Here is a 12866-nt window from a genome sequence, read left to right on the forward strand (position 1 = left end):
ACAGGAGTAGTTTCTTGTCTTTTTTTTGAAAGACCTAGCTTGAGGAGCTGGTGTTTTCATGTTAATCATAGCAGGGAGAGTTGCGGGAAAAACAGGGGCATGGCACTGACCCACAGACCAGAAAGAGAAAAACAAGGGAAGAAAGGGAAGAAAAGCCTGACAATCAGCCTATCCCTTCTGGAGGCAAAGGAGAACGGGTGCATTAGGCAGGCTGCCCCGGCTTGACGCCCCAGATCGATGCCTCTCCTGATTGCCTGCATGATCGCCGTCGCGGAGGGCTCCATTTCTCTGAAAGTGCAGCTGTTTCGGTGCAACCAGATCTCCCAGAGCGTCAGCATCGCCAGCGATTTAATCCCTTTTCTGAACTCTGGCCTTGAACGCTCCACAAACCACAACACCCGATCAGCTGCCGTTGCGTTGCCATCTTCAGGCTGCAGCCGCAGGGCCTCACAGCCGTGCCATGTCGACAGACTGTTCCAGAGCGAGGCGGTGAACGGGCATGTCCAGAAAACGTGCTCAACAGTCTCAAGGTTGCGCACACAGAATTGGCAGAAATATGAGTTTGGCCATCCTCGTCGTTGTAATCGGTCGTTACACCACAACCTGTTCAGCATCATCAACCAGCAGAACACCTTCAGCTTCCCAGGCGCCCATGTCTTCCAGATAAGTTGTGGGAAAACCGAGCCGTGGTTGGTCTGGAATTGCGCTCGATATGCTGACGATGCCGAGTAGCAGTCACTGGCCTCTAGGTTCCATCTGATTTCATCTGCGCATTCCAGGTTGAGAGAGATGGACGCAGTTCGCAGCAGCCGTGCCAAACGCACGCAGTCTTGCACCACCAGCTCGGTGTGTCCATGCGCTAGGTCCTGGATCCAGCGATCCTCATGCAGGGCATCGGCCACACACCTGTTCTTCCGCTTCGAGTGCTGGTATAGGGCGGGAAATAGCACCCTGAGCGTGCCCATTGGCAGCCAGGAACATGTCCAAAAGCTAGCAGTTCGGCCGTTTCCAATTGTGACTGATGTAGCCGCACTGAAGAAAACCTTGTCTGCTTCCGAGCACGGCACTTCCATGCCCACCCACGGCCTTTCTGGGTGCTTCCATGTTAACCAGAGCCATCTTTGCCGAAGAGCTCTGCCGAAGCGCTCGAGGTCGATGATCCCCAGCCCCCCCTTGTCTAGAGGAGAGCAAACCTTGGACCAATTGACCTTGCATTTGCCACCGGAGAGCTCCTCATCCTGTGCCCAAAGGAAACGTCGCCGCACCTTGTCGATCTCTTTGAAAAACTTCTTCGGCATGCGGAGCACGGTGAGAGCGAAAGTAGGGACTGCGCTTAGAACTGCTCTGACAAGGACCCGCCTGCCGGCGATGGACATGAGCCTTCCTTTCCACCCGGCCAGCCTTGCCCTAATCCGATCGAGGACGGACTGGAGGTGCACGATCCTGGTTCTGGTGAGGGTGAGAGGCAGCCCTAGGTATTTCATTGGGAACATAGCCACGGTTCCCCCAAAACTCTGCAGCACCTGCTGGATGTCAAATTCTTCGCAACAGATCGGAGTTGCAGTTGATGTCTGATGATTGATCTTCAGACCTGTGGCTTCTCCAAACTTGTGCAGAATCTCTACTAAAGCATCCATCTCTGCCTTGTCCGGGTTCATGAAAATCACGGCATCATCTGCGTAGAGGCTGACCCTTAGCTTGAGCTCTCTCCTTGGTAACGGCTTGATCATCTGCTGCATGACCGCCTCATCGATCAGGCGCTGCAACGGGTCAATTGCAAGAATAAAGAGCAGTGGTGACAGCGGATCTCCCTGACGGTGCCCTTCCCGGTGTCTGATCCTGGTCCCTGTCGTTCCATTTAGAAAGAACTGAGAGCTCAATGTCGATAGCAACCATGCCACCCAATCCCTCCACCAAGCGCTGAAGCCCATCTCTTGTAGAAGCTCCAGCGGGTAATCCCAGGAAACACTGTCAAACGCCTTCGATATATCCAGCTTCAACAGCAGTGACGGTGTTTTGCTTCTGTGCAACGCTCGTACTCCATTTTGTACGTATAGGAAGCTGTCCTGGATGCACCTCTTCTTCATGAAGGCCGATTGCACCGGAGAGACAATTGTGTGTATCACTTTTGCCAGTCTGATCGACAAAACCTTGGTCACCAACTTGGCAAAAGAATGTATCAAGCTGATCGGCCGAAAGTCAGTCATTCTCGCGGCACCCTCTTTCTTTGGCAGCAGCGCCACAAACATCGTGTTTAGCGCAGCTAGACTCCCCCCGCGAGGCTGTAGAAGCGGTGGAACGCCGCCATGATGTCATCCTTGATGGTTGGCCAGCAGGCTCTGAAGAATGTGCCAATGAAGCCGTCAGGCCCCGGCGCCTTTTCTGCTGGTGACTGCAAAATTGCTGCCCAGACTTCATCTTCAGAGAAAGGATTGTCCAACCCAGCAGCTTGAACCCTTGGCAACCGCAGTGCCTCCCATTTTAGCGTGACACTCCGGCCCGTGGTAGCTGTCATTACTTTGCTAAAATGATCATGGATGTCTTGGGCCTTGTCTGCATGTGTTATTGCAATTCCATCGTCGCTCTGTATGGAGTGAATGAAATTCTTGCGCCTCCTGGAACTGAACTTGGCATGAAAAAACTTGGTGCTAGCATCCCCCATTCGCAGCCAGAGCACCCTGGAGGCTTGCCTTTTCCTGGCTCTCTCGATGGCCGCCAGCCCCACCAATCTCATCTTGAGCAGTATGCGCAGTGTAAATTCTGCAGTCGACAGAGTTCTTGCTTCTTGAGCTACTTCTAACCGCAAGATGACCTCGCTGGCAATGTGGAACTGCAGCTTTGCATCACTGAAAAGGGAGTTGCTCCAAATCTTCAGATCACGAGCAGTGTGGGTCAACTTGGTTTGCAACCTTGAGAACGCACAACGCTGCTGAACTGGCCTATTCCAAGCCCGCTCGACGGTGGCATGAAAATGTGGAAACTTAGGCTAGAAGGACTCAAAACGAAAACGAGCAGGGCGCTTAGGGGCGTCGCACGATGCTAGGATCAGCGGGCAATGATCAGAGCACGCCGTGGCAGAGGCCATCAGCCCATAAGCGGGGAAGAGTAGCTCCCACTTTACATTGCAGAAAAATTTATCTATGCTAACCAATGTAGGGTTTTGCCGTTCGTTACTCCATGTAAAACGTCTATTTTTGCACTTGATCTCCCGCAGACAAGCCGAGTCTATCGCAGCTCTAAACCTACCCATAGTGCGCCTATTTAAGTTGAAATTGTTCTTGTCCCTAGCGTCATAGATTACGTTGAAATCGCCTATAAGAAGCCACGGCTTAGATGAGGGTGGCGCCGATCTAGCTAACTCACGTAGGAAATCATCTTTTCTAGCCTCGTCCGCTGGCCCGTAGACTATGGTCAGCCAGAACGCAGCTGCCGAACGCAGGACGGTGACTTTAGCAGTAATTGCAAATTCTCCTACAACGTGGGAAACGATCGAGACAATCTGGCTATCCCAAAGAACAGTGATTCCTCCCCTGGTGCCTATCGCCGAAAGGACAATGCAGTTAGCCAGCCTCGCTCCTCCTACATCCTTGACTAGGGCCGGCGACCAGACATCAATCTTGGTCTCTTGGAGGCATAGGATCGTCGGACGGTGTGCTGTTGCTGTTTCGCACACAGTGTCGTGTTTAGCTGGCATATTCAATCCTCGCACATTCCAGCTAAGAATTAGGCAGTGATTGTCATGCATAAGGAAACCAAAGCATGCTCCAACGACTACTACTACCATTGAACAGGATCATGGAGGGAAACAACCACACACAGCCGCTCTCGAGGGGATGCTGGCGCCCTCCAATAGGCCCCAAACTGCGCCAGCACCAACTAAACCTACCAGCTAACCTGACAAGAAGAGAAACAAGACCTAACTCAACCCAGCGAAAGGCTGGGCGCCGTTGGAGGCTACTAACATAAGCAGAAACTAACATGGTCACACTACGGCCTCATCGACAGCTCCATCAGGTCCTGCCATGGCGGCAGCAACACGCAGCACCTCGTGGTTGAGGCGGGTGAGCTTGGCGATGCAGGCAATGTCTTCGTCGGAGAGCGGCTCGTCAAACTTGCGCAGAAGCTTCTCAGCTGCCTTGGCGGTCATCTTCTCCTTGGGACCCAGCAGGCCCAGCTCACGCACCAGCCTGAGGGTTCCCCGCTGCGCCACCGGCACTGAGGACGGGTTGGCCGCCTGCCTGGCGCTGTGACGAACGGGGGGCGGCGCAACCCTGGTCTGGGGGGGGGGGGCGACGAACAGTGCACCGGCGCAGTGGGCACAAGCGGCGGCTTTGTTCCTTGGAAGAGGTCCTGCGGTGCAGCAGCTGCGTCTGCAGGTGCGGACGCCGTGTCGAGCTGCAGGCAGCAGACCTGATGGGTGACGGTGCCAAGCTGCATCTCGACGACCATGGGGCGGGCCGGTTCATTGCAGCTTAGGAGGCCCACCGCAGCAGTTGGGCCCGCTAGAGTTGGGCCGAAGGCGTCAAGCAGGCCCGTGGACTCGGCGTTGGCGTTGTTGACTTCTTCATTGAAAAGCAAAGGCTCGGAGACGGCAGCTGCCACGTGAGCCTCCAGCTCAGCGGCCATGCAGTCAAAAGGTGGTGGCGGCGATAGCGCTATCTTGGCGCCGGCGAAGAAGTCCACGATCAGGTCGGCGGTTGGTGGCGCATTAACGGGCGCCTGGGGGGGGCAGGGGCCGCGGGGCTTGGAGCAGGGCTGGCCCTGCACCCCCAGCACGACGGCGACCAGCGTTGTGGCGGCCCCTGGAGCTCTCGGAGCGGCGCTGGCCCGGGGGTGAGCGGTTGCGGCGGTGCGAGGAGGCCTCCGTGTCCACCACCTTCTCCTTACCCACTCGGCTGCGACCTAGGAGGGTGTCTTTCCAAGACCTGCGACCGCCCTGGTCGTCGCCCTCGTTGTCCTTGCGGCCGCCACCACGAGCACCTCCGCGGCACCCCACATCCACCAGCATGGCGAGCTGACGGTGATGCTATGGCTCACGTTGGCCATCCTCCACGCCCTTCTTCCAGGAGGCCACCGGGATGATGCGCGGCATCGGCCTGGCATCGTCATCCGAGTCCAAGGACGGCAGGCCGCTCTGAGCAGAGCGCGACGACCGCGGCTCGTACGGGGTCCAGTCCTCGATGCGATCGACGTGGATGAGGACGTTGTGGCGGCTTGCTGACGGTGGCGCGGCGACGACGCGGCCGGGCGGCGAAAAGCCCAACATCTCCTCCACTCTGCCCGCCTCGCGCTGCATCAGCTAGAAGGTGTGCTTGGTAGGGATGAGGCCGACGTCCCAGACCCAGACCCAGCAGGCGAAGCTCTTGGTGCGGCTGCGCTCGAACGTGCGGCTGTCGAGGCGGTCGACATGACAGCCGAGCGCCTCCTCTGCCCCCTCCACAGACCAGAAGTGTTGCGGCATTTTCTCGATGACGACTCGGACGTGGTAGTTGAACGTCTGGATCACGGCATGGTCATCTTCATGCCAGCGCTTGATGAAGAATTTGGCGCCGTCGACCGTCAGCGCGCCCAGCCTGGCCACCTGCTCCTGGTGGACTGGCAGGTCAAAGATGATGAGGTAGTCCTTCGGGTCATGGCAGGTGATCCGCAGCTGGTGCGGCTGGATGCGCAGCCGCGCCTCCAGCTCCTGGCCGACCGCCATGGCCGAGGAGGTGCGCCTGGCGTCCGCCGCCGTGAGGAGCACGACCTGGCGCTTGAGGACGAAGACGGCGTGCTCCAGAGCGGGGGTGGACATGACCACCTTGCAGCTGTGGCGCGGACGGCGCGCAGGGTCGGCGACGTGGGTGCCCTCCATGGCAGGTGAGGGGGACGCGGTGACGGTTGGTGGTGGAGATACGACAGCAGCAGCAGGAAAGCGAAGCCTGTCCCGCACCGGCACCCGAGCAGAGGCCGCGGTGGGGTTGCTCCAAGGGTTCTGCGGACACTCCCGGCCGAAGTGGCCAGAGAGGTTGCAGATGATGCAGCAGATCGGGTCCCGACAGTCCTTCCTATGGTGTTTCTTGCTCGGGCAACGGAAGCACTTCCCCCTAAACTGGCTTAAGAAGGCAGCCTGGCCAACAGTCACATGGAAAGCACCACGCCGGCCAGGGATGGATGGAGATGAGCACGGCCTATTGCCCACAGGGCCAGAGCTGGGGCGCCGACCTTTCCGGGACGAGACCATAGTCCAACCACGGTCCGGCTCCGGGGATGGTGAAATGGTGGAGGCCGCAGGCGCACTACTATGGATTGAAGACGCGGTCGCTCCGAAAACGGCAAAGAGACATGATCCACAGCAGGATCCGCTGGGCGGAGTAGGGCCGAGGCGGTGGAGCACTCCCCACGAAGCAGGATCCGCGGCGGGAGAACGGGATCTCGCGCATTGACGTCCAGGGGCAGCTGGGAATCCGGTACCATGGATGGACCGGAGGACGCAGACGATGCCGGTGTGGATCCCCGCCTGCTACCGCTAGCACTGGATGTACGGGAACGGGGGCGGCCCATACCTCCAGCTGGACACTGCAGGCGGGGTGGCGGCGGTGGCCGCCGCGGCCGGAGTGACCAGCAGCGCGTAGGGACTAGGTTGGGAAGCTCACGGCCCTAGGGGGTGGCCGCCACGGCCGGAGCGGCCGGCGGTGCGGAAGGGGAGGAGCGCTGAGAGGGAGGAGCGGGGCGGTCAGAGGTCTTTGCAACGGAATAGCAGACGAATAGTAGAGTACGGAGTAGTTTCTTGTCATGAATGATGTCTTCGGCTCAAGGTTCTGATTCAACCCTTTTTCCCCTTAAATTAAATTAAGTATTGCTGTCCATTCGGAGAGTATGCTGTCCGTTCTGCCTATAACGTGGCTAGGACGAGTCGCTTCTTGTCTGATCCAAGTGCAAACGGTGGGGACAATCTTCGAATTGGTCCTTGGAGGAAAGAATGTGGAAGAAACTGTGGAATGTTCAGTCTCCAAACAAGATGAAAATTGTGCTCTGGAGGCTTGCCTATTACTGCCTGCCTTCGGGCGAGCAAATGCAGCGGCGTCAGATCCCGACGAAGACGGACTGCTTCTTCTGTGGTCGCCCGGAAGGCATTGAACACGCGCTACTGTTTTGTGTTCATGCCCGACCTGTCTGGGACGAGATCAAGGTTGCTTTTGGGATCAAGTTGTGTTGCTCATCTTTCATCTCTCCCAAGCAGTGGTTGTTCAACTTGCTAGCGAGTGGCTCTGATCGAGACATATCCATCATAACGGTCACTTTGTGGCACATTTGGGAAGCCATGAATTCTGCCCCGAATGAGCCTGAGGCTCCTCCTCTGAAACATACATCGGCGAGGGCGCGGGCTTTCATCGAGATGATCTTTCAGCAACTGCTCAAATCTGGACCTGCAGCTCCTTAGGTGACACTGGCTTCTAGCTCCTGCTGGTCCCCTCCTTCGCAAGGTACGCCGCTTCTATCTTCAGATGTTGCAGTCACCTTGGAGCAGAATGCTTCGGCGACGGGCGTTGTGGTGCAAGACCACACTGGCCAGTGTGTGGCGGCGGCCTCAGAACTGGCTGAAGCGCTTGCTCTTCGTCGTGCGGCTTTTTTGGCTCATCGGGAGAACTACACTCATGTGATCTTCCATTCTGACTGCCTCGGTGGTTCAAAAGCTGTGCTCTTCGATCCGTGACCAGTCCGTGGTTGGCTCGATCATTTCTGATACCAAGACGGCCTGTGAAACTCTGCCGTCTGTGTCTTTCAAGCATGTTCGTCGACACTGTAATGTCTTAGCTCATGTTTTAGCTAGGTCTAGTTTGAACTCAAGTCTTTGTTTTTATCACTCTGCTCCGGATTGCATCCGGGAGACTCTTTGTAATATGTTTGCATGATTAATAAAGGCCAACGTTCTCTCAATTTTTTTAAATTAAGTATTAGTCTCATCTCTTAAATTACAAAACAGTAAAACTGGGTCACCCATGCCTGCTCACAGCTAATTGTTCTTTTATAACCATCCCTCTCACTTCTGAACGTCCCAGATCCTCTTTGTCCTACAAGGTCCTTGTCGCCCCGTAACTCCATGCTAGACTGCAAGTCTGCAACCCAAAGTAATCGGGTTGCTGCTCCGCAAATCGACCCAGATATCTTCTCGTGAACCTAGCCGAAAGGCCATGAACGGTGGTCATAGGCTCCCGACGTGTCTCATTTTTAACCGTCTCGTGCCTTTCCTTCTTCCATGCTGCCGTTGACAGCGTGGCGTATCTGCTTCCTAGGCCCATCGCAGCCGTCCGGCGTGTGCGCGCCTGTGGCCTTTGGGTGTGGTGCCACCCTCCTGTACGTACTCTGCCTCCACCGTCGGGGGTGATGGTGCATCGTAGGGGTTCCCTGCGAGCAAGAGGAAAACTGAAAACGGGTTTGTTTTGCCCTTTCCATCCTGGTTTCAACCTACGTCCACTACCTCATTGCCACGGTTCCGATCGATCGGAAAGCTCGTAAATCTGATTGTTATTCTCTCCTCATGCTTCAAATTATTCGCTTGGGTAAAGAAAGATTTACTACATTGTGACGCCCCTGTAATTAAGGTGTAGTGATCTGTGACTAATGATGTCATCTCATCCTATTTTTCTAAGCTTAATTGCCACTTAATTAAAACCAAAGTCAAAATCAAATTCAAATCGGAAATCAAATAATTATTTCTTAAAAATGTAAAACAAACATGTTGGCTCACTTGCAAATATTCACTACGTAACTAATAGTTAGGAAACAACGTTATTTGAAATATTTAGATACCCCTAACCTATTTAAAACTGTGCCAACCAGACTTGTATTTGGCCATTTAAAAATAAGCAAATACTTATAAATGCCCAGCCCAACTCCCCCTCTCATCTTCAACCTCCTGTTAACATGAGACTGGATGGCTGCCCCTCACACGTTCATGGCCATGGATGGCCACGTGTCGGCCATCCAGCTCCTTCCCGTTGAGGGAGTCCTAGATTAGGGGGTATCCGCACAGCCGAACTATATACTTTGGCCGGACTGTTGGACCGTGAAGATACAAGACTCAAGACTTCGTCCCGTGCCTAGATGGGACTCTCCTTTGCGTGGAAGACAAGCTTGGCGATTCGGATGTTAGATCTCCTTCTTTGTAACCGACTCTGTGTAACCCTAGCCTCCTCCGGTGTCTATATAAATCGGAGGGTTTAGTCCGTAGGACAAGAACAATCATAATCATCATAGGGTAGCTTCTAGGGTTTAGCCTCTACGATCCCGTGGTAGATCAACTCTTGTAATACTCATATCATCAAGATCAATCAAGCAGGAAGTAGGGTTTTACCTCCATCGAGAGGGCCCGAACCTGGGTAAAACATGGTGTCCCCTGCCTCCTATTACCATTAGCCTTAGACGCACAGATCGGGACCCCTTACCCGAGATCCACCGGTTTTGACACCGACATTGGTGCTTTCATTGAGAGTTCCTCTGTGTCGTCGCGGCAAGGCTTGATGGATCCTTCAATCATCAACAACAACGCGGTCCAGGGTGAGACTTTTCTCCCCGGGCAGATCTTCGTGTTCGGCGGCTTTGCACTGCGGGCTGATTCGCTTGGCCATCTGAAGCAGATCGACAGCTACACCTCTGGCCATCAGGTCAGGTTCGGAAACCTGAACTACACGACCGATATCTGCGGAGACTTAATCTTCGACGGATCCGGGCTTATGCCAGGAGCGCCAAACAGTCACGACGAGCATGGCCTAGACCTGCTGTCAGACAATATTCGGGATATCGCGCCTGTAATAGCTCCAGAACTAAATCCGGGGCAGATCGCATCGTCCGAGGACGGGTGGATGGACCCCGCCCCGGAGGCCGCATACTCATCGGTGGTAGAACCGAACACGGACTCCACCCCCAAGGAAATCTGTGTCACCGGACCCCCGGACTTGTGTATGGTTGTAGGTTCCAGACCGCGCACCCCCGAGCCCGCCGAATCTGGTTGGGCTCCGGTAATGGAGTTCACCGCTGCGGATATCTTCCAGCACTCGCCCTTGGGCGACATGCTGAATTCATTAAAGTCTCTCTCTTTGTCAGGACACTCTTGGCCGAACTATGTCCGGCTCGAGTGGGAAGCAGGCAACGAGGAAATTCACTGCCCACCCACCACCCACTTCATTGCCACTGTCGACGATTTGACCGACGTGCTTGACTACGACTCCGAAGACATCGACAGTATGTACGACGATGCAAGAGAAGAACAGCAACCACCGCCCACAGGGCGCTGGACAGCCACCTCCTCGTATGATATATATATGGTGGACACTCCTAAAGAAACCAATGGCAATGAGGCAATAGAGGATAACACCTCAAGGAAAAAAAATCAAAGCATGGGCGTCATCGGCGCTGCTCCAAGCCCCGCCACAGCAGTATCGGCACAGGAGACGAAAACAATCCAGATGGTGCCGAAGACGAATACAATCCCGATCAGCCTGCCCTCGAGCAGGCCGGACAGGAAGATGGGCAGGTTAGCCCAGACAAACAGGCGACGGACGAATACTTGGAGGAGGACAACTACATGCCCCCCTCCGAAGATGAGGTGAGCCTCGGCGACGATGAATTCGGCGTGCCTGAGGATCCCATAGAGCAGGTTCGCTTCCAGCGACGGCTTATGGCCACTGCACGAAGCCTGAAAAAGAAGCAGCAGCAGCAGCTCCAAGCTGACCAAGATCTGCTCATAGACAGATGGACTAAGGTCCTGGTAGCCGAGGAATATAGACTCGATCGCCCCACCACAGGGTACCCAAAAAAAATTTGCTACCTCAACCTGAGAAGGAGGTCCTAAAGCCCACACCCCGACACCAATACATCATGGCCTGGGGCAATACGCAGGAAACGCGAGGCAACATCCATAAACCACAACGCAACAGACATAAGCGTCACAAAAATAATGGTGACGCCCAAGGCATGGCAGTCGGTGCCGGATTCCGCGGCTCCCAGTCCGGTCAGCTGAAAGAGAGCAATACAGGCCCGTCCGACCCGGGCAGCATACTCGACCAATCATGTCAAATTCATGGTACCCCTGGAATGGCAGCCAATCATACCAATAGAGAAGGCCGGATCTTCAAAACAAAACGGCCGGTCGCGCGCCGGAAACAATAAAAAGGGGTCTCAAAGCTATGAAGACAATGAGGAGCCCAGACCATTAAACATTATGAGGTAAAAGAAGAATCCTCCGCAAACCAACAAGGGAATGAATGTGTACTCCTCAGGAAAATTACAGCCGACCATCTCTGATCACACAGACCGTCCATCCAATCTCAACCATGGCAATTCAATTCAACTTACCATTGACCCAACAGTTGGTGGGTTCCACCTCATAGGAGCCCCTATGGGCATAAACAACAGCTCAAACTTGCTGCGCCAAGACATAGTTCACCGGATAGGTATTGATCACTCGAGGATCAAACCCACTAAAAACATCTTCTCAAAGATGTCGTTCCGGGTGTAAAGGCCAAGTCTTACAGGCTTAGCACCCTGGAGGTTGTCTTCGGATCACCAAACAAACACCATACCAAAGATTAATTCTTCAGCATTGTGCCATTATACAGTAACTATTATATACTACCGGGACGAACCGTGTTGGCTCGACTCAATGCGGTACCACACCATGCCAAACCCACGTGACATAGTCACAATTATGGGCAAGACCGAACTCCACCCCGACACTGGAAAGTATACCGTCGCTGAGGTAGCGCGTTGTGCCATTTTATCGAACCTCGATTCAATAGCCAACCCTCCCGGACACCAACAGAGGAGTCCGAGCTACTTTACGGCATGATAGCCCGGCTCGACCAGACTTTGATCAAGCACCCGTGGTTCAACCACCCTATGACACGCAAATGCCTCTAAGCATTTTTCTTTACAGGCTCACTTTTGCGCAGAACAGGACTGGCGACATGGAATCAACTCGGACGCACAGAGAGGGAATAGTATTCCCCAAGAAGACAGTCCGTATACATTTTGGATCCACACACAGCTTCCTCCCGGCCGGTCGCAACAGGTTCCGCTAGTATACCTCTTTTCCTAGCATAAACCACACTTATACGCATAGACATGTCACTCCACTACAACATGTAGAACTATATGACACTTACCGGCCGTCATTCCTCATTGACGCCTTTTTCGTCATAACGGCACTCGCACATAGTGTCATGCCCCACTATGCCAGGGGCTTCATTGTCCTCATAATATGGCAACAAAGTCCGGCCACCCTCGCGGTCGCTCGACACCCCGAACTTATAGCACTATATGCATCGGCTCCGAATCATGTCTTGGGTCATTAGTTGGGTTTGGCTGGCTCCCATGTTTTGGTACCTTACGTTCCGCTCCATCGGCTAAGGTAGCGCTGGGAGAACTACTGCGATTGTGTCCCGGTTCTTCCGGACGAGCACCTCAGTAGAGAAAGCCGAAAACTGACTGTCATGATACGGCGAGAGCTAGTCATCTGTTCGAGAGGTTGTAAAATCTTTAAAGATTTATTCCGCATAATGCCATAACAAATGCAGAGTGCGACGGATCGGTCTTCCGATCAGGCGCTGTTAGAGCCCCTCGTACGGTCTTCCGAACACCAGGGGCTGCGCCTACCATACTCGAATTCCTATGGCTAAGTGAGTGTGATAAAGCCCTATAGTCTGATTGCCTGGTTCGTTGTGATGAACACCTCCTTCAAGGACCCAAAAATGGGACAAAGAGTGTTCAGGTATGTCCCAAACACCCCCGTACTTTCTACGTGGGGGCAGAAGCCGACGACTGGCCAACTCTCAAGATTCATATATACTAAACGGCCGCACAGGAAGAAAAAACTTTCATATAAC

This window comes from Triticum dicoccoides, chromosome 1B (genome assembly GCF_002162155.2).
Source record: "Triticum dicoccoides isolate Atlit2015 ecotype Zavitan chromosome 1B, WEW_v2.0, whole genome shotgun sequence".
Taxonomy (NCBI): domain Eukaryota; kingdom Viridiplantae; phylum Streptophyta; class Magnoliopsida; order Poales; family Poaceae; genus Triticum; species Triticum dicoccoides.